Genomic DNA, 21,420 nt, shown 5'->3' with positions numbered 1-21,420 from the left:
AAGTCTGTGCTCTTGTGAAGTTCTTTGATTATGCTGTTTATTTAGAATTTAAGGCAATTAAAAAATGACATGTAAGTCACTTGAAACTGTGTCTATACTCACCAAACAAAAACGAAAATTAGAAGATGTGAATAATTTAACTTGGAAATGTTTCCTTCTAGTTATCTAGACATTTGAGGTCTAAAACATTTGAATAATTGCCTCATATTTAACTCCTACATGTACATACAGTAAAAGAGAGGAGGGGGGAATCCTTTGAAATGTTCATATTTTCCTTTTATGTCAACATTAATATGTCATAATATTTTTTTGTTTTATAAGACTCATTTCCAGTTGATGCAGAATTTTAAAGTGAAGCTAATCACAATAATTAAGGAGTAAATGTGTAAATGAGGGCCTGATTCAAGTTATTTAATTAACATAGATTCATGAAAACTTGGCAACTAGAGGATTAAAATACAGATTTTAATCTAATCTGTTTCTATACTCTTCAGTACACCTAAACTATCACCAAAGAAAGGGCAGTAGTAGAGAATTACAAATGTGTAAAAAACCAGCAAGCTATTTCCTGTTCCTTTGTGACTGTCTAGTCTAACACAGGCATACCTCATTTTATTGAACTTTGTGGATATTGCATTTTTTACAACTTGAAGGTTTGTGGCAATCCCAACTCAAGCTAAGTCTATGGGCACCATTTTTTCATTAAAAATTTTTTTCTTCATTTTTTTTCATTTTGTCTCTACTTTAAAATGTTTTAATTTTAAAAAATTTTTATTTATTTAAAAAAATTTTATTGAAGTATAGTCAGTTTACAGTGTTGTGTCAATTTCTGGTGTACAGCATAATAGTTCAGTCATACATATACATACATATATTTGTTTTCATATTCTTTTTCATTATAGGTTACTACAAGATAGTGAATATAGTTCCCTGTGCTATACAGTAGACACGTCTTGTTTATCTATTTTATATATAGTAGTTAGAATCTGCAAATCTTGAACTCTCAATTGATCCCTTCCCACCCTCTTCCCCACCAGTAACCATAAGTTTGTTTTCTATGTCTGTGAGTCCGTTTCTGTTTTGTAAATAAGTTCATTTGCCTTTTTTTTAATTTTTTTTTTTTAGATTCCACATATAAGTGATATCATATGGTATTTTTATTTCTCTTTCTGGCTTACTTCATTCACTTAGAATGACAATCTCCAAGTCCACCCATGTTGCTGCAGATGGCATTATTTTATTGCGTTCTTTTTACAACTTAAAGGTTTGTCTCATCCCCGATTCAAGCAAGTCTATGAGTGACATTTTTTCAGATAGCATGTGCTCACTTCGTGTCTCTGTGTCACATTTTGGTAATTCTCAAAATATTTCAAACTTTTAAAATTATTATATTAGTTATGGTGACCTCCGATCAGTGATCTTTGATGTCACTACTGTAATTGTTTTTGGTGCCACAAACCATGCCCACATGAGAGCAAAGTTAATTGATAAATGTTGTGTGTGTTCTGACTGCGCCACTGACCCACCATTCCCTCACCTCTCTCCCTCTCCTCGGCCTCCTTATTCCCTGAGACACAACAATATTGAAATTAGGCCACTTAATAACCTTGCTTAAGTGTTCAAGGGAAAGGAAGAGTTGCATGTCTCTCACTTTAAATCAAAGCGAGAAATGATTAAGCTTAGTGAGGAAGGCAGGTCAGAAGCCGAGTTAGGCTGAAAGTTAGGGCTTTTGCACCAGTCAGCCAAGCTGTGAAAGTAAAGGAAGAGTTCTTGAAGGAAATTTAAAATGCTACTCCAGTGAACAAATGAGTAAGAAAGCAAAACAGCCTTATTGCTGATAGACAGCTTTAGTGGTTTGGATAGAAGATCAAACCAGCCAAATTTCCTTAAGCCAAAGCCTAATCTAGAACAAGGCCCAAACCCTCTTCAGTTCTGTGAAGGCTGAGAGAAGTGAGGAAGCTGCAGAAGAAAAGTTTGAAGCTAGTACAGTTGTTTCATGAGGTTGAAGGAAAGAATCCATCTGCATGACATTAAAATGCAAAGTGAAACAGCACTTGTGGATGTAGAATCTGCAGCAAGTTATCCAGAAGATTTAGATAAGAAATTAATGAATGTGGTGACACTAAACAACAGACTCTCAGTGTAGATGAAATAGCCTTACATTGGAAGAAGATGCCATGTAGGACTTTCATAGCTAGAGAGGAGAAGTCAATGCTTGGCTTCATAGCTTCAAAGGATAGGCTGATTGTTGTTAGGGCTTAATGCAGCTGGTGACTTTGAGTTGAAGACAATGCCCATTTACCATTCCAAAAAATCCTAGGGTCTGTAAGAATTATGCTAAATCCACTCTGCCTGTGCTCTGTAAGTGGAACAACAGACCCTGGATGACAGCACATCTGTTGACAACATGGTTTACTGACTATTTTAAGTCTACTATTAAGACCTACTATTCAGAAGAAAAGATTCCTTTAGAAATGTTACTGTTCACTGATGATGCACCTGGTCACCTGAGTTCTCCGATGGAGATGTACAAGAAGATTCATGTTGTTTCCATGCCTGGCAACACAACATCCATTCTGTAGTCCATGGGTCAAGGAGTAATTTCGACTTTCAAGTCTTATCATTTAAGAAATACATTTAATAAGGCTATAGCTGCCATAGATTGTGATTCCTCTGATGGATTGAAAGTCGACTGAAAACCTTCTGGAAAGGATTCACCATTCTTGATGCTACTAAGAACATTTATGGTTCATGGGAAGAGGTCAAAATGTCAACATTAACAGGAGTTTGGAAGAAGTTGATTCCAATCCTTGTGGATGACTTGGAGGGGTTCAAGATTTCAGTGGAAGAGGTAACTGCAGATGTGGTGGAAATGGCAAGAGGACTAGAATTAGAAGTGGAGCCTGAAGATGTGATGATCTGCTATAATCCCATCATAAAACTTTAGTAAATAAGGATGTGCTTCTAATAGATGAGCAAAGAAAGATGGAATCTAGTCCTGGTGGAGATACTGTAAAGATTGTTGAAATGACAGCAAAGGGTTTAGGAACTTAGCTGTTAAAGCAGTGACAGGGTTTGAGAGGATTGACTCCAATTTTGAAAGAAGTTCTATTGTGGGTAAAATGTATCAAACAGCATCACATGCTACAGAGAAATTGTTTCTGAAAGGAAGACTCAATCATTGCAGCAAAGTTCATTGTTACCTTATTGTAAGAAATTGCCACAGTCACCCCAACTTTCAGCAATTACCCTGATCAGTCAGCAGCCATCAACAAAGGAGGCAAGATCCTGCGCCAGCAAAATGATTACATTCACTGAAAGTTCAGATGATGGTTAGCATTTTTTAATGATAAAATATTTTTTAGTTAAGTCATGTACATTGTTTTATTAGACATATGCTATTGTGTACTTAATAGACTACAGTATAGTGTAAACATAAATTTTATATGTATTGGGAAACCAAAACATTCATTCACATTCACTCTGTTGCAATATTCACTTTATTGCTGTGGTCTGGAAACAAACCCACAGTATTTCTGAGGTATGCCTGTACTCCTGTATAGGGAAGTTCTTAGAGAAAACTTGTGTTGTGTGAATCTTTTCTATGATGAGGAAGTGAGGAGGTGGAGAAAAATGGCTTACCTCGCCAAATCAACTGCAAGTGGTGTTAACATTAATCTACCTAGGACAGACTGAGCCCTCTAGTGTGAATGGGGGCCCAGCAGGCCTGGCCCAGTGTCCTCCAGAACCAGGCTGCCTTTTATCTCCTCCTACCACAAACAAATTCATTCCTCCTGACCAGTGTTGAAAGCTAAGTGAAAAGACCTAAATGACAGCAAGTAAACATACCTTCTACTCCAGCTGAATGGAATTGGCTCCACCAACATTTCTCTCAGCATGTCTTTCTTAAATATTCCACCTTCTCTATTCCCACTGCTACTGCTACTTTTTTCATCCCTAGAGTCTTAGTCTGAATTTCTAGATTCAGGCCATCCCTTCAACTTACTTGCAGAGTAATCTTGCTTAAACTTTGCTTTCACTATATTCTTAACTTGCTTTCTGTTCCTTATAGTTGGAACCAATATTTAGGGTCAAATGAACCAGCTGATCTCTAATTCCAAACTGACAGAATAATATTAAGATGATGTACTGGGGGTCCTAGACCAGCATAAACAAAGCATGTTGGGAAAGCCTCTTTTGGGTGGGATCAACTGGCTTGTCTTCCCTAAATACACCAAAATCACTTTAGAGGAGCCCGGTATGGGGTCAAGAGGAGGCAGTGAGAAAATGAATGCTAGTTGGGACATTGAATCTGATGTGCCAGGAATTCATTTTGATAGAAGTAGCTAGAGTTGTAAATATGGATTTGGAGCTTATCAGGGAGGTCTGGGTTGTGAGAATCCTCAGGGACACCCAGGGGTTTACAGGAGGTGATGACATCGCCAAGGAAGGAGAGAGAGTCTGATGAAAGAACACACATTCATCAGTTCAAATGCCAGAGAGAATAAGTTAGGTTAGGAGTAAAAAGTGTTCATTGAATTGGGCCCTAGATTACTGTGACCACTGGAAAGTGCATTCAGCAGGAAAGCTCACCCTTTCAAGAAGCTTGTTGGAGAAGAAAAGGAGTCAGGGCAGTAAGTAATGGGAGATAAGGCAGAGATCCATAAAAGATAACTGATAAAGCAATAACTAGAATGACAATAATCAAATGGCTTTTAGGAAGATTAATCAGGGAAATTTAGGAGAGAGAAATACAGAAAGCAAGTAGACTTCTTAGGCAAATGAGATTATTGATAATAAAAATAGAAGGGACTTAAATTCTTAAATCTTTCTTTCTGTTTCATCTCATATTTAGCTCCAGACAAAAACGTATGTATATTCTTTATCAATATTTCAGCTTATCAATTTTAAAAATATTTGACTCTTCACATGCCTCACACAAAGTCTAAGGTCAAATCTTGTTTTTTCTATGCTGCCTTTGGACCTGTTTTCTCCACTCCACAACCAATTGTGTTTCCTTCACTCTGCTAGGCTGCTTGCACTGCTCTCTCATCTGGCCTGTATAAAATGTACCTGGTTGATGAACATTTCTGCTTCACGTGCACTAGATCTGCTTTCTTACTTCTATTAGCTTTTGCTCTCCTTTGGTAGTAAATTCCTTTGTCTCTTCTTGATTGCCTTTTTTTTGGGGGTAAATCATAGATCTGAAAAGGAACTCATATCCAGAATATATTTTTAAAATGTTTACACTGATACCAAAGCCAGACAAAGATACTACATGAAAATTACAAATATTCTTTATGAATATTGACATAAAAATCCTGAACAGAATATTAGCAAACTGAAGCAGTACGTTAAAAGGGTTATACACTATGACCAAGTTGGATTTTGTCCTGGAATTTGAGAATGAGTCAACAGACAAAAATTAATCTATGTGGTATGTCACATTATTAGAATGAAGGAAAAAACCAAAATCATCTCAATTTATACAACAAAAGAATTTTATAAAATTCAACATCCTTTCATGATAAAAACACTTAATAAATTAGAAATAGAAGGAAACTTCCTCACTATGATGAAGGCCATATATAAATAACCTAACAATATACTCAACGGTGAAAGACTGAAAGCTTTTCCCCTACAATCAGGAACAATGTCCATTTTTGCCACTTCTAATCAATGTTATGTTAGAAGTTCTAGCCAGAGCAAGTAGGCAAGAAAAAGAAATAAAAGGCATCTGAGTTAGAAAGCAAGAAGTAAAATTACCCATTCACAGATGCATCATCTTATATCTAGAAAACACTAAAGATCACACACACACAGTTAGAGCCAATAAATGAATTTAGCAGAGTTCCAAATGCACAAAAACCAATTACATTTCTATATACTAGCAATGAACAATCCAGAAAGATAATTAAGAAAATAATTCAATTTACAATAGCATTAAAAAGAATAAAATACTTAGGAGTAAATGTAACCCCTATCAAAACCCCAATGGTGATGAAGTTTTGAAACTAGCGAGAGGTGGTGGTTGCACAAAGCTGTGAATGCACTAAATGCCATTTAAGTGTACACTTTAAATTGGTTAATGATTGCCACTTTTTATCCTTTTCCATTTCCTTCTCTGTCATTCCATATTGCTTTCTGATTCCCTGACTATTTGTCACTGCAGGCTTTCTACACCTTGTAAAGTTGCCTTTCTGAAGCTCTCACTTGTGTTCTCTTGTTCTTTGAAATTGTTTGCCTGTTGAATTTCATTAGTGAGTTCCTCGGTAGAAAAAGAAGCAGGTTAATGTCACTTCCACTTTTTATTTAGATTACCCTCCTTTTGACCAAATACCATATTAGATGCCCACTGTTCAAAAGGTTTTAATGATTGTTCTTTGTCAAAACTCAGGTTAAGCCCTCACGTAAACATGGCGGACGGAGTTTGACTCGAGATAATTATTTGAAGGGTGTCCTAAAGCTCAGTAGATTGTCACAGATGCTTATGTATTTACTGTTATCTTTCAATCAAATGTAGGCATTTTAACTCCTAAAATGCTAATATAATTCCTTAAGCCACTAGGAGCCATTAGGAAATCAGCCAGTGTTAATATTTGCAAAGGAAGAAATAAGGTTCGATTAAGACAGGTAAAGATGGCCCAGGACCAAGACCCATTTCTCAGAGTGCAAGCCCTGAGGCAATGAGAGTGGAGGGCTCTGGGCAGCTAAGCTCAGCAGGAGCACTTGGGTGTCTAATTAGGGGAAGAGGCTGGAGGAGGGAGACAGCGATGCTCCTCAGGAAAGGATTTTGCAGTGAAACAAGGCTGCAATGAAATTGAATTTCTCTTATAGCATAAGTTTGCCTCAATGAATGAGTCCATTTTGAAGGGTTTCCTTTTTGGGTTTTTTTTTTTTTTGAGAGTTTATTTCTTTTCAAATATGCCCACAATTATTAAGGGAGGGAAGGGTCTAACCTTTATAGGGTCCCTCTTTTCCATGCATCACATTAGTTGCAGGGAAAACTATAGGAGATCTGGTTCATTTGTTTACTCATTCACTCATTTATGCATATATTCATTCATTCATTTAAAATAATTCATTGAGCATGTGAGATGTGCAAGGTACCTTGGTACATTTTATAACAAGATAGACACAGTTCCTATTCCTCCTGGAGTTTAAAGTTGTAGGGAAGCACAGGTGCTACCTGAAGTAGAGGCAAGAACGGCAATCCGGATTAGGAGCAGTAGCAAGGACTTCACAGGAGGGATGACGTTTTAGAATTAAAACAGTAAGTGTTAGCCAGGCAAAGCTGGAGGGAGGGGCAGGGAAGTGAAGACAGAGAAGCAAAATGATATTCCAAACTAGAAAGCACCTGTAGTTCAAGAGGGGAGGAAGAACACTGTATTTTCACATATGTTAACAGAGTTGTCTAGGGCTAGGAAGCAGAGTTGTAGGGTTAAGAAAGGAAAAGACAAGTCTGGGTCCCCACTATAAAGGACTTTCGTGTGCTGGCTCTAGCTGTACAGTGGAGATGGGATGAGGGGGGTGGGCATGACAGGCGGTGGCAATGCCAACTTTTGTAAGTCTCTGTTGCAGTGATTCTAGCCAGAGATAATGGTGGCCCAAATTAGGTTAGCAGCAAAGGGGATTTATTTGAAAAATATTTAGTAGATAAAATAGGACTTGGTGGTTTATCAGACAAAAGAGAAAAGCAAACCATGATGCCCAAATATCTCATTTGGCCAGTAGGTAATTGTCACTGTCATTCACTAAAGTAGAGAACATTGGAGAAAAAGCCTTTTGTAGGAAGAAACACCCCAGATGCTTAGTAAAACTTCAGATTAAAAAATTATGAAGCCCACAGACAGACAGAAGCCAGAGTTATAGATTTGGGGGGGGGGTGTCATTAGACAAAATGGCAACTGAATCTGGAGGAGATGAATGAGCTCACCCAGGCCAAGAGTTCACAATTATAATTGAACAACTAATTGTGTATTATTTATTTACTATGTCTCCATGACTATACTTTAAGCTCAATGAAGGCAGTAACAATGGGTCTATTCACCAGAACCAAGTATAATACCTTGCTTATAGTAGATAATCAATCAATACTTTTTGAATGAATGAAAAAGTAATACCTGTGAAATCCCATAGTCAATTACAAAGGAGTATACATGTGTGTGGGATTAAAATTGATTATAACTAGTCAAATCTAGACCTGCTCCAAACCTATCAGGAACTACATTTTATGCTTCCTCTCTGAAATGCATGCATCAGAATTTGGCTTTGACCAGTTTACTTTTTACATGAGAATATTAATGTCATCTATACAGCATACTGAGTAGCAATATGGAGTCAAACCCTCTTTGGTCAAGTTACTGAGTGCCTCAATTCCCTTGTCTATGAAATGGGGGTAATAGTACCGATTTCATAGAGCTGTTGATAGATTAAATGACATAATGTACATAATATATTTTCCACAGCAATCTAGACTATAGAAATACTCTAAATAATTAATACTATGTAAAACTTTGTGGAGATGGAAGTCCTCCATGGTGTTTCTACATGTCTTGTGATGTGTCTTACATTTCGAGGATCTTTGCATAGCATGCTGCCTTGGAAGATAGAGGTAGTGACTCCCTCAGGTTAGAAAGCAGATTCGTTTCTTTAGCTGGATGATAAAGATAGTACTTCCCTCGGGGGCAAAGGTTGGGCAGGTTTGTTAGCAGCCCCATTAGAAGAGTGGGTTTCCTAAATCTGAGGTTCCTCTACTGTGACAAACCCACGATGTGTGCATCTACCTGGGCCACTGGGCATTGCCCTGTGGGGCCTGAGGGGCAAGGGTAACCAATGTGAATATGAAACTGATGTTGCCCTCAGCACCTCGAGAAATTAAGGCCTCTGCCTCTTTCCTAATGGCCTGGCTTCTTTTGCCAGCATATATGAAACTGTGGGAGGCGGTCTCCTTAGCTTGCAAGCAGGGCAAGATCTCAGACCCTTCACTTTTCTTGATCAAGTTGCCTCTTCCACATAGACCTGTATATTGTTGCCGATGTTTTGTAAGACACCGTTGCCCAATCTTGACACTGCATACTTTTCGTAATTCTATTTATGAACAATATATAAACAGGTGCTCAAGAGACAAAGATGTTCATTTTCATTTTGAAGAGTTCAATCTTTTTGCTTATTTGATTGGGAAAAGTTTGAGGAACACTACTTTGTGTTTAAAAATTTCTTATTTCACCCACAGATCCATAGGTGATTTGCATAGTATAAATCCTTGCTATCTAATAAATATTAAATATTACAACTATATGCTGAAGTTCATATAAGAAAATTCCTAGTATTGGCATCAATTATTGAATAAATAGCATAGATCAAGGCAGCCATTAGCTAACAAATACTCTGCATTAACACAAGGGTGGTATTTATACATCATGTATTTATTTATATATCAAGTGATCTCTGACTTCTCAGTGTTTATTCAGGAAATGGGCACATAAGTTCCAAAAAGACACCAATATGTTTGTATGCACAGGCATATGTATAAAATGCCTAATCATATCTCAGAATACTGCTAGAGATATGCTTTGTGAGGAAATATAATCCAGGGGTTAAAAGAGATAAAGAATATTCACTTGGATCGTATGTAAGCAGGTAAGATCCAGTAGGGAACATTGTAAACTTAAAAAAAAAAAAAAAGGGCAAAGACAAGAAGGAAAAAATGAGTTGCAAGTAGGACCCAAGATAGCAGACAAAATATACAGAAGACACAGGAGATAGATCTTACTTGAATAGTCTAAGACATGAATAAGAAGGAGACGTAAAAGAGCCAGTTTGCTCTAATAGAGGAAACTGGAAATAACAGTACAGGATGGAGATAAATACAGCCTTGAGCGGGTAAGACTTCCTACAACAAGAACCACTACCAGGTGAAAGGAGGAGTTCGCCGTGATGACATGTGAGCTTAATCCAGAAGACAGAGGGGACTTGGGAGCCCAAAAACATTGTATCTCTAAACACCAGAAGACAGTAATTCATGCCAGTAAAAGAAGATAAAAGAGGAAAAAAATAATAGAAGTTGGATAAACCAAAACATCTATGATATGGGGAAAAACTTCTACACATTTGAATTATTGAGACCAAGCAGAGACATTTTAGTGCTGTTAAGCCACAGGTGTCACTTTCTGTGGCAGAGGTGAAACTGAGCTAAATTAAACAAACATGGAGCTACACTAACAGTATTTCTATGGTTTACTCTTGGGACGTCCATCTCAGGGCTAAAGAGCAGACAGTGAGATGGGAAAAGATCCTTTAAGAAGATCAGAGAGAGTGGAAGTTAGGAACTAGATTTTGACCTTTATTGGCAGTTTTTTCCCCTCTCTCTTATCCTTGGGTGGTGGTAGAAAAGATAGGGCAATAATAAAAATTGCTTAGTTTTGGAGAAATGGCCAAAATCTAAAACACTAGCATATTTTAAATAATTAAAGTGTCAGACATTCTTTTACTGACACAGTATAACTTTGTTTATTATTCTGTTAGATAAAGCCTCTTGTCATTATACTCCAGGGAAAGCTGTTAACACATAAACTCAGATCCACACCCTAGACCTAATTTTTTAATACAGTTTCCCCTTTGATCTACTGCATCTCTGAATTTAATTAGGAGGTCTAACCTGATGCCCTGCCATTGTATCTTTTGCTCTTTTTGCTCTTTCGGTAGATTGTAAGAAAGAAGAGTTTTCTGTTTCTTTTAAAAGCATACTCATTGTTAGTTAGCTCATTGAAAGGTGTCACCTTCTACTTCATGTTGCTCCTTGGGTCCCTTTATTCTTTGTCTCCTGAACTGACACAATTACCATCTCTACATTCTGTAAATACAGCTTGCAGAGCCGGTTTCCGAGGAATATAATTTTCAAAAGTGCCAGACATAAGAATGACTCTAAAGTCATTTGATGAGTTCTCTGTTACATATCCTCATTTGCTTCCTTCCCAAAGAGATTTTTGATTTCTGCCTGGAACATGCTTATCAGCTTAAAGGTATGCAGCATCATTATGTTATGAAGATTTTCTTCTGCAGCAGCAAGTGCACTAACCTTGAATGAATGAATCAGTTGCTAATCATGTTGCACTAAGCAAATAAAAGTCAAAGCCGACCTAATCTTGCTTGCTTAATATCAGTTTCTGCAGGCTTCAAGTGTAATGTTCTAATCACTGGCGCAAAACAGCCAATTAATTCGCTTTCCCTACGTGTTTTTCCTGACCAAGATGCATAGGGGAGCGGTGCGTTCAGTCATAATCATGCTCCACAAAGATGGGAAATGTTCCCTTTGAGCTTCCAATCATTTGGCCAGCCGAAGTGAAGGCAAGCCCATTGACAAGTGAGAATGGTAATAATTTATTTTCTATTGATGGGTTGTGACAAATCATGTCGGAGCAGTGGCTGCATACTGTGGGGCTCCGCTAAGGAAGACTGTGATGGGCAAAGATGAAACCCTTCACAGCTCATTTAGTCCAAATGTAGCCACCTGGGTGGTGAATCGGTTCAACATCCCAGCCCAGGCATTCCAGCACAAAATTAGATCGCTAACAGGCAGGCCATATAGGGGTTCCTATAAGGCATTAATCAACAGGGTTGAGCTGTCAAAATGCAGAGTCTGAAATTAAGAAACACCAAAAGGATGAAAATGTGGCATTGCTGTCAAAAAAAATCAAGAATGTGATGCCTACTGTAGGAGTCCAGCCACCATTAAGAAAGCAAAGAAGAAAGATGAATTATAAAGGGGGTAAAGAGAGGCATTACCCCTGTGGAAATTTTTCCTAAGAGTTTCACATATGTTAATTAGTAAAAGCAGCATGAAGGTTTATGTAAGCACGAGCATACCCCTCTTCACAGTAACACCGACAGGGCAGATTATATGTGTCTTCCTTACCGCCCCACGTCACAGTTCATCTCTTTAAATTTCTCTTCTACCTGAACCTGCTGATAAGCAGAGCATTTGATGTCTCGTGCTGTTTCTGAATACAGGTGCTTCAAAGGCGGCGGAATCCTTGGGCTTGCATAGCCTATTCTCTGAACGTCCTTTTTGGTAGAAGAGATGTCTTGCACTGGAGGGTGTGGACTGTTCATGTGTGTGTGTGTGTGTGTGAGAGAGAGAGAGAGATTAAATTTTACCAATATTCTTTTCAGACTTCATTATCTATTTTTATGTTAGAAAAAGTATTTAGTGCCATAAACAAAGCCAGACAAGCAGGGTTTCTGAAACGAATCAAATTATCGCTGCCCCCCCCCCCCAAAGGAAAGGTTCTAATACCTACAAGTATATTCTAAATCCTGAAGAATTGCTTTTCAAACCCCACATGGGTGTTTCTCAAAGTGTGGTCCAAAGTGCACACACAGACACACGTCAGCCCTAATGCAGCCACATCTCTGGGCTGGGCCTGGGAAATGGAATTCTAATAGGATCCCTAGGTGATTCTGAACAGATAGTAAAACAGGAAAACCACTTTCTCTTACATGAATAAGCCCCAGTCTGTGTTCAAGTATAAAGTTTTTTCCACCACTGTCTAATGCATCTCACCCTTGGACAAACTGTGTTCTATTTGTTCGTAAACACTCTAAGACTTCCACATTTCCACGCCTTTGACCTGGCTATGCCCTTCATATGCCCCAGCCCCACCTTTCTTCTCCTCAAGATTCAATTCAAATGCTCCTTCCTACAGGAAGCCTTCTCCGTTACTTCCAGCTAGATGTGAATATTCTGGCCTCTCTGCTATCCTAGCCTTCTTGATTGTACTTTTAATAGCACCCCCACCTTCAGCCTTCTACTGCAGTTACCTGCCCACATGCTTTGTCTCCCAGTTACTAGCTTATTCACTCCGTGAGGTCATGTCTTGTATGTCTGTTTATACCTCATACCACCAAACTCACTGCGTTGTGCTATATGTACAGTAAATGTCTATAGAATTGAACTGTTGAGTAATCAGTGTTAACGTTAATCCAAACCCATGCTTTTATACATTTAAGTCATTCACACAGCTAAGTGTTCTCTCTTACTGTGTGCTCAGAATTCTTATTAGAATCTTGGAGTGAGTCTCCCTGTAAGCAAAAATATATGAGGTCAGCTATTTTTTGTTTGTTTGATTTAACTGTTGTTTGTCTGTGAAATATTACTCTGCTTTAGATTTTCTATATCAGCTTTAATGATATTTTCCCTGGAAAAAATATTTATTAAGTTCTTGGCTGAAACAGATATATTAAGTATATTAATTATGCTGGAAAATAAATTATACTACAGAATATTACTACAAACCATTTGTTTTGTAAATATTTTAGGTACTCGTGTGTTTTTTAAATCAGGAACTATATGGCCTTAAATATTTGATAGCTTTATATGATTAACTAACAGTCAATGGTTATAATTGTTTAACAATGTCTAATTTGATTTAGGACTCATATCATAGACCCTAATACATTATAAAAAAAAATGGGTGCCATGGTTTGGATTTTCATGACCTAAGGATTAAGTTCAGCCTGATTGGACTTTTAAGATTTACTCTCTTAGCGACTTTCAAATATGCATTACAAATGTTATTAACTATAGTCACCATGCTGGGCCTTACATGGTAATTGTTTTTAAAACCCCCTTTTTACCTGTAACATTACTGTATGTTTAGGCCCCAAAGAAGTGGAGGGAAAGACTATTTGGAGGATACCTGAGGAATTATACTTGAAAAAATAAAATAATTTAAGCCAACTTGATGCAAACCTGTTCTAATTGGAAGAATAGTTCTTTATCTGCCTCAGTTTTCAATGACAACACTCTAGGTGGGCAGCAGGAGCTAAGGAGATGCCTCTCAATTTCCTTCAGCGCCAAAGATAATTAGGGCAGACTAGAGTCAGGGCAGAGCTGCTTGGAAAAGTTCTGAAGGTCTGGGAAAATAGGCTTTTAAAAGGAAGGTGAAATGTAAGCTTACCTCATTCTGACACCTTGGGTTGTTTTAGGACTGATGTAAAAAGTGCTTTTGGGAGCACACACTTATTTCGTAAGGTTCCTATTGCAGTTTAATAGTCATCTCAGTGGGTTTTGCTTTAACTCAGTTGATAATTATAATAGAACAGAGAATGATACTGCATTTTTATTTATATTAGAGTTCTTGGCCATGGGTATCTAGGGAGCCCCTAGGTATAACTAAAACCTAATTAGGAGAATAGAACATTGCTGACTCAATTTCTGAATTGGAGAGTAAAAGAAACATAATAATCCCTGATATAAAAACATAAAATCATTTCAAAATAAATAACTGAAAAGGATACCCTGAAATATGCCCTCCACTTCTCCAACCAAAAAGAACAGCAGTGTGGTATTTTCTAAAAGAGAGCCAGATTGATCCTTCGCTAATTCTTCCATTCCATAAGTGTATTTCATAAACTTATCAACTGGGGACAGCAGGAGTGAAAGGTTAGTCCACAAATGGTTGATGAACAGTAATGAGACTTTACAGAGGAGCCCGAGAGAGTGCGATAGATAAGCACTGAGACAGGGAACAAGATGAAAATCAGCCAGCCCATGGTACGAGTTTTAGGAAACTCATGATGTAGGAATTAAAAGAACTCTTGAAGAATAGGAGTATATGTATTTCAGAGAGGCTTCTTTGAAGAAGCCACTAAGCACAAATAAAGAAACAGCCTGCCCTTTAGACGGTATCTTGCCTGCCCTAATAGGAGAAAGAAACCAACTCTGACCTATGCATAAAACGTGGGGGAAAAAAAGAACATAACCAAAAGATGGATGAAAAATACATACCTGAAGAGAAATGGCACAGAGAAATACAGAAGTGTCCAATAAATAATCCTCCAGCGTCTCAAAGAAATTAGACAACATGACTTCTTAAAGACAATCAAAAGAAAGCTAAAAAAGGTGATCCAAGTGGGGAAGGTATTGCTTAGTGATAGAGCGCATGCTTAGCGTGCATAAGGTCCTGGGTTCAATCCCCAGTACCTCCACTTAAATAAACAAACAAACAAACAAACAAACAAACAAACAAATACATAACCCTAATTCCATCCACCCGCCACCCAAAACGGTGATCCAGTGAAATAACAGAAGATGAAAACTGAGCTAGAAACTCAGGAATAAAATGAAAGAGAAACTAGAAATCATTACAGACATAAAAGCCCCATTAAAGGCAATAAAAATTAGAATATGTACTCTTGAAAACAAAGTCATGCAGGTCAGAATTGAGAAATAAAAACATGGAGGATAAATCTTACAAATCAAGTTAGGAAAAAGAACAATATAAAAATTATGATAAAGAAGATGATAGATGTGGCAGACAGACAAAGGAAGGAAATCCCACTACCAAAAACTTACTGTTTCTGAAGAAGATTGACAAATGGAACAAAAAATGATCTAATATTTAAGAAAGCTTTCCTGAACAAGCATTTGATCTGTATATTGTAAGGGCCCTTTACAGCTGAGAAGAACTTAATACAAAATAATCAATACCAAAACATATGCTAATACAGTTTCTGATATTTAAGGATAAAATTATTTGGGTGTCCTAACTGAGAAAGTCATGTAAAATGGGAAAAAACAGGTTTGTCTAGACTTCTTCAAAGCAACACTAATGACAGAACAGTGGGGCTATGGCTGTAAGTTTCCAGTTGCAAAAGTATATGATCTAAGAATTTCACTCATAGGCAGGTTATCTTTCAAACATAAAGACAACATTCTCAAGTAGGTAAGAATTTAGGGATTATAGCACCTGTGCTAATTATTATTAGCAATAGATGAATCAAAATAAAATACCATGTAAGAATACTTAAGATTAAACTATCATGGAAATCTTGTCATACGGTTCAATGTCATAAACCTTGAGAGTGTAAAACCAATTATATACAAATGAGCATGCACACATAAATGAACTGTTGAGGATGGAGGAAAAGGGAAGTGGTAGGCTTGCCCACTGATGTGTTAATGCATCCTTTACAGTCAGCTCTCAAAAGATACTGTTTTATGTACTGACTTCAGCCACTTTCTTTCATACTGTTTCCTATACTATACTATATTTAGTTCTTTCATACTATTTTTTTCATTAAATTTAAAGAAATTTTTAAGGAATTCTAACAACTCAGTGAAGAAACATTTCTCAGAAGTCCAACAATTTTTTTCCTTCACTTAATGTTTTTCCTATAATTTGTTATGTATTATTAAAGCATTTATGGAATTACCCCTTAAAAAAAAAACCTTTTCCTCTGTCTTTGTATGAACACAAATGTCTGGAAAGATACTCACCAAATATTGAAGTTATTTCTGGTAGTGAGATTTTGAGTGACTATTAACTGCTCTCAGTAGACAAGAACATATAAATAATTTTATGGATGAACAGCTTTAAATATCAAGAAGAACGGATATGAATTAAATGCCCTGAAAACTGGAGTCTCTTTCTGATGCTGTCTTTTGTATATTCTTCCTTTCCCTCCTGAAAAAAAAAAAAAAAAAAAAGGTGTAATTCATTCAATAGGTGTATGTAGGATGCACACTGTTAATCTTTGGAGGAATCTAAAGAAAAGTTATTTTTCCATAAAGAGCTTACAATTTAACTTGATGGTCTTAAGTTTTTTGCATTTGTTTGAGTGCAAGTGTGATGCTAACTTTTTGTAACAGGAGAAGGATTTGCAAAGAATCAATCTGTGATGTTTTGAGGTAGCTCTCTTGTTCCCTCTTCTCACATAATCCACAGCTCTCTTATCCAAGTAAATTGGTAATTTTTTGTTTTGGAATTATTCAAAGTATAAGGCAACCTCTTTGGGAGCTATTTTCGTGTGGGCTTGAAAGAGAAAAATGTTGATCCAAACTATTATACCTTAATAACATATTTTAGGGTGTATCTCAAGTCACTGCTTTTGGTTTGACTAAATTGGCAATTATCAAAGAAGTACAAATATGTCATATTTGCATAAATCACATCGCCCAATAACAAAAGTGAAAATATGACTCACACTGGCCTAGATTTTGTAAAATAATTTGTTACTGCTCTAAAGAGCCTTTTAAGACGAATCAGTTAAGTTGTTCACTGATTTAGCTAGTTATCCAAATATTTTGTTTATAATCAGCCAGTTTGATCTGTTTTTTCCTGAATATACCATCAGGTTTATGGGATTCTGACTGCATAGTTTTAATGAGGTCAACTTTACTTTTCATGATCAGTTTCAGAGTAGAAGCTAAAATTTTGAAGATTATGGTATATCATGATTGTCAAAGCTCCCAGCTTGACATCTTATTTCTTAAAATTCATTTTAAAAGATAAGATAATGGGAGGAATCAGCAGTTACCTGAGTTTATTAGCATAATCTACTTGGGGAGGAGATGAGAAGTTGTATTTAATCTGATGGGTAACTTACCACATTTGTACAAATCAGCTAATCAAGTATCTGCTAAACGGGCAGGTTTCCATTGATTGTGAGTACTTGCTTTCTGATCTAGTTTACTTCCTTTTTAAAGAGTAAATGTAAACATTTGATCACCCTCTAGATAGCCTTACCCAGTATATGTCTTTAGTTTAATTGCAGAATTCAAAATCCTTTCTTAAAATCATGAATTTTTATTTATTAAAATTAATCGTGATATAATTACAAAGATGGTCATTCACAGTGAGGACTATGAACACCTTTTAAGTGGATAATAACAAATTGCTCACTATAGTTGCTTTTGCAACTTTCAGTTTTGTATATTATTTTGTCCTCCAAGGTAAAATGACACAGTGAGCATATTGTATAAAACCCAAGATCATCACTCTTTCACTGCCTATCACCCTGTTTATGCTTAACCAAGCATTTATTTATTAGTTCTTAATGGTAAGGGCTACAAGGTTACTACACCTGAGAGAAAAATCTGTAAGACAGGCTTTCTAATTAATCACTGGGAGGGTTCAGGAAGGTCTAGCTGTTTCTGTAAACTGAAGCATTTGTGCACTCTATTGCCATTGAGATCATGAAAATGGCAGGTAGTGCTTTATTTCTCTAAGTTTCTGTACTTCCATTAAGAATAATGAGCCCTTTACATGTTTCTCTGTGTACACATGGATGCCATCATTAAAACTAGGATCTTTGTTCACCTGAGACCAGATGTGGGGACAGTTCTAAGAAAACAGAACAGTGGTTCCAGCATCTTAGGAATGACACTAAAATGCCACCCATGACACTCTGAATTGAAGACCACCATCTCGGAGCAAAAGGCTCTGAGACAGAGCAATCAAGAGCACAGACCCTGTTTGGCAGGAGTTACCATATCCAGTACCATTTGTGACTAGTTAAATGAGCTGGAGCATTGTTCCGGTATTGGTTAATTTCACTGAGGTCACAAAAACTGCCATGAAATTGGCAGCAGTGCTTCAGGTGAAATCTTAACTAATTGACAGTCTTTCCCACAACTACCCTGGGTCACTGGGTTGCAATAGCAATAGATAAAATGGCACCAACTCTTGCCATATTTACAAGTGTATTTGGGATCCCACACTTATTTCCCCAGTCCTTGGCATCTGCTTTGTTGTATTTCCTGGTGCAGAAGCCTCTGCAGCCAGAGACAAAAAGCACTGCAGATCTGATAGCTTGTTCCTCCTGTCTCTAGCCATGTCCCTGACATTGGCAGAGGTCATCACCTAAGCCACACTGCCGGTATTATTTCTCTCTTAAACACAGTCGTGTTCATTTCTTAAGCCCAGAACACGTAAACAGTACACAGAAATGTGTCCTCTCTGTCTGTTCATGTACCTCCAATGTAGCATCACAGGCCAGGATATCTAATCCTCCACTCATACTCTTGTGAGGTTTTTCTTCTCCCCATCCTTCCCACCCATCTGTCTTCATTCCTACAATCCTTACATTCATGTTTTAGTTGCAAGAGATGCAACAAGCAGTAACTTTTCAGTGTTCTGCAGTTCTGTAGGTGCTAGCCCGCTCCTGGCAATGCTAAGGACGTGACTGTGTGCCCTGCTGCATTTTGTTAAAGGCACCTTCCCCGATGGCTGCTTCTTTCTGTCCTTGTATCTACCAAAGAAGCTGTGGGTCGCCCTCAGAGCCTCATACACCTGCTTTCTGTACTTCACCCAAAGAGGCTTCCCTTTTTAGGTTCTACATTATCATGCTTCCACAAGACACTTTTTATGCAGATGCTGCTTTAGTTCAATCAAAAAAGAACTCTCTTTAAAAATTCAAAGAAATTAACCATTTAAGGTTCTGATATATATGTTCAAATTCTACATTTCTAGGGAAACAGCAGCACTAAGGAGTGACAGAAATGTACTCTTTAAGTTGGAAATACAGCACGGGAAAACAAATAAAGGAGAGAAGCAGAGTTTCTATAAAAGGGAACAGAAAGACAAGGAATAGAAGTAGATGAGTTGTACTGGTATAGGAATTTTTTTTGTCTTTGTGGATTGGTTTAGTTTGGTAACTGGTACACTTATAGGTATAACTTCATCTAGTTCACAGGTCAATGGTTATGGGTTTGAGTGCTGGTTCTGTTTTAGCTGGACTGTTGTGTTCTGGTAGAGTAGGTTACAGCATTCTGAAAGCAGCCCTCCTATGAAGATGCAGGTGCTGGCTATAGGTGGTCAGGCTACAGGGCACAGAAAAGTAAGGGGCTCTCAGGGTCCATGGGCAGATTTCCAACAACATCTTCCACCACTGTAATTTATCCATCAGTAAAACCACTAGGTACTAACACAGCCACATCCTGTTGAAGAAAAGGCTTGAGGAAGAGAGGTATGAATTGATCACTATGATAACTAAATTTGTCTGAGGTTCTACAAATACTATTCAGACATTTAAATATTCATTTTATACAACTTTGAATTACATATGACTATAGGATATAGGTGCCTTTATTGTTGATTCTCAAATATTGTCAAATTGTATAAAATTAATTTTTAAAAGTTTTGGTAGTACCTTTTGTGTTCTATATTGATAACCTGAAATCATCAAAACCTGTATTAGAATTTATTGGATTTTTACTAGAAACCATTGATGCTATATTTATGTATATATTTATTTATGCCTTATTTTGTTTGGAATAGGATTTAAACTAATAGTTATATGTATGCTCCAGATTATAACCCAGATTCTTTTATAGGGAAAAGAAATCAAACTCAGGAATTTAGAAAATTAGTTTAAAGGATTTGGACTCAGTCAACATACAGTAGAAAGATTATTGTTTTGTCCTTAGACAGAAATGGTTATGAATGTTTTGCCATTTTGCCCCATGCCTTGAGTAAGTCACTTCATCTCTCTTAATTTCAGCATTTTAATCTCTAATCTGGAGACTATAATGAGACCCCACAGAGTTATCATGAGGATTTGGTGGAATGATGGAGTACCGACAGTACTCCAGTGCCTGACATGTAATATATACTCAGCTAAGATTAGCTAAGGATCCTGATGAATATGTGACCAAAAAATGCAAGACAGAATTGATTAAATGTTATATTTTGGGGTATAGACATTAAACATGAAGGGGTTGAGAGTCACTAAGCCCTCAAGTAATCAGAGAAAACTTTATAGAAATTTAATAAGGGTCTAGAAATACAAGGAGGATTAAGAGAGTGTCTTACTTAGTCTATTTGGGCTGCTGTAAGAAAATACCATAAACTGGATGGCTATTAAACAGCAAACATTTATTTCCCAGTTCTGGAGGCTGAGAATCCTGAGATCATGGCACCAGTAGATTTGGTGTGTGGTGAGAACCCACTTCCTGGTTTACAGGCAGCTGTCTTTTCATTGTGCCCTCACGTTGGGGAAGGAGCAAGGGAGATCGCAGGGGTCTCTTTTATAAGGGGCACTAATCTCATTCATGAGGGCTTTGCCCTTATGACCCGATTGCCTCCCACAGGTCCCACCTCCAAATACAATCACACTAGGGAGTAGGTTTCAGTATGAATTTGGGGGGTATGCAACATTCAGTCTATAGCAGGGAGTGAGAAAATGAAATCTTGTTAGGTGAAAGAAAAGGAGCAAGAAACAGAGGCATGATGAGCAACAGCATGGCAGGAGGCAAGAGGAGAGGATGCCAGTCAGGTCTAGGTCATCCCACCATGGCCTGACAGTGACTGGAGAGGTTGGCAGGAGACTGGTTTGGAGAAAGATGGTTGGCTTCACTATGGGTTTCTAAGATTTGAGGTAATATGATGTCTGATTAAGGATACACCTCACACTGTAGGAGATGGGGTTGGGCATTCTGGAGAGGCTGTGGATTTGAAGGACATCACCTCATAGTGATAGTTAAACCCAGTGAGCTCTCAGTGACAGGAGAGAGAGCAGACCAGGGACTGAATTTGTACAGGATACAATCCAGTTATAGGGTAAGAAGCAGAAGAAGCTTAATCAAAAGTAAACCCACCAAGAGGGGTGGTCAGAATAATAGAAGAAAAGCTAGAA

General features: G+C 37.4%; 1 protein-coding gene and 1 long non-coding RNA gene across 7 annotated transcripts in view; one reads left to right on the top strand and one right to left on the bottom strand.

Moving 5' to 3' along the window:
* The window catches only part of LOC123615196 (uncharacterized), a 76,885-nt gene that overhangs the window by 11,948 nt on the left and 43,517 nt on the right, over positions 1 to 21,420 (bottom strand). The window contains exon 3 of the long non-coding RNA XR_012505529.1: positions 16,283 to 16,469. This is a non-coding gene — a long non-coding RNA (uncharacterized LOC123615196). The remainder of the gene's footprint in view (positions 1 to 16,282; positions 16,470 to 21,420) is intronic.
* Positions 1 to 21,420, top strand: part of KIAA0825 (KIAA0825 ortholog) — a 348,749-nt gene that overhangs the window by 293,911 nt on the left and 33,418 nt on the right. The window lies entirely within an intron of this gene.

This window comes from Camelus bactrianus, chromosome 3 (assembly GCF_048773025.1).
Source record: "Camelus bactrianus isolate YW-2024 breed Bactrian camel chromosome 3, ASM4877302v1, whole genome shotgun sequence".
Taxonomy (NCBI): Eukaryota; Metazoa; Chordata; class Mammalia; order Artiodactyla; family Camelidae; genus Camelus; species Camelus bactrianus.
The sequence above is the reverse complement of the archived record's forward strand: the minus strand, read 5'-3'. Positions and strand labels throughout refer to the sequence as shown.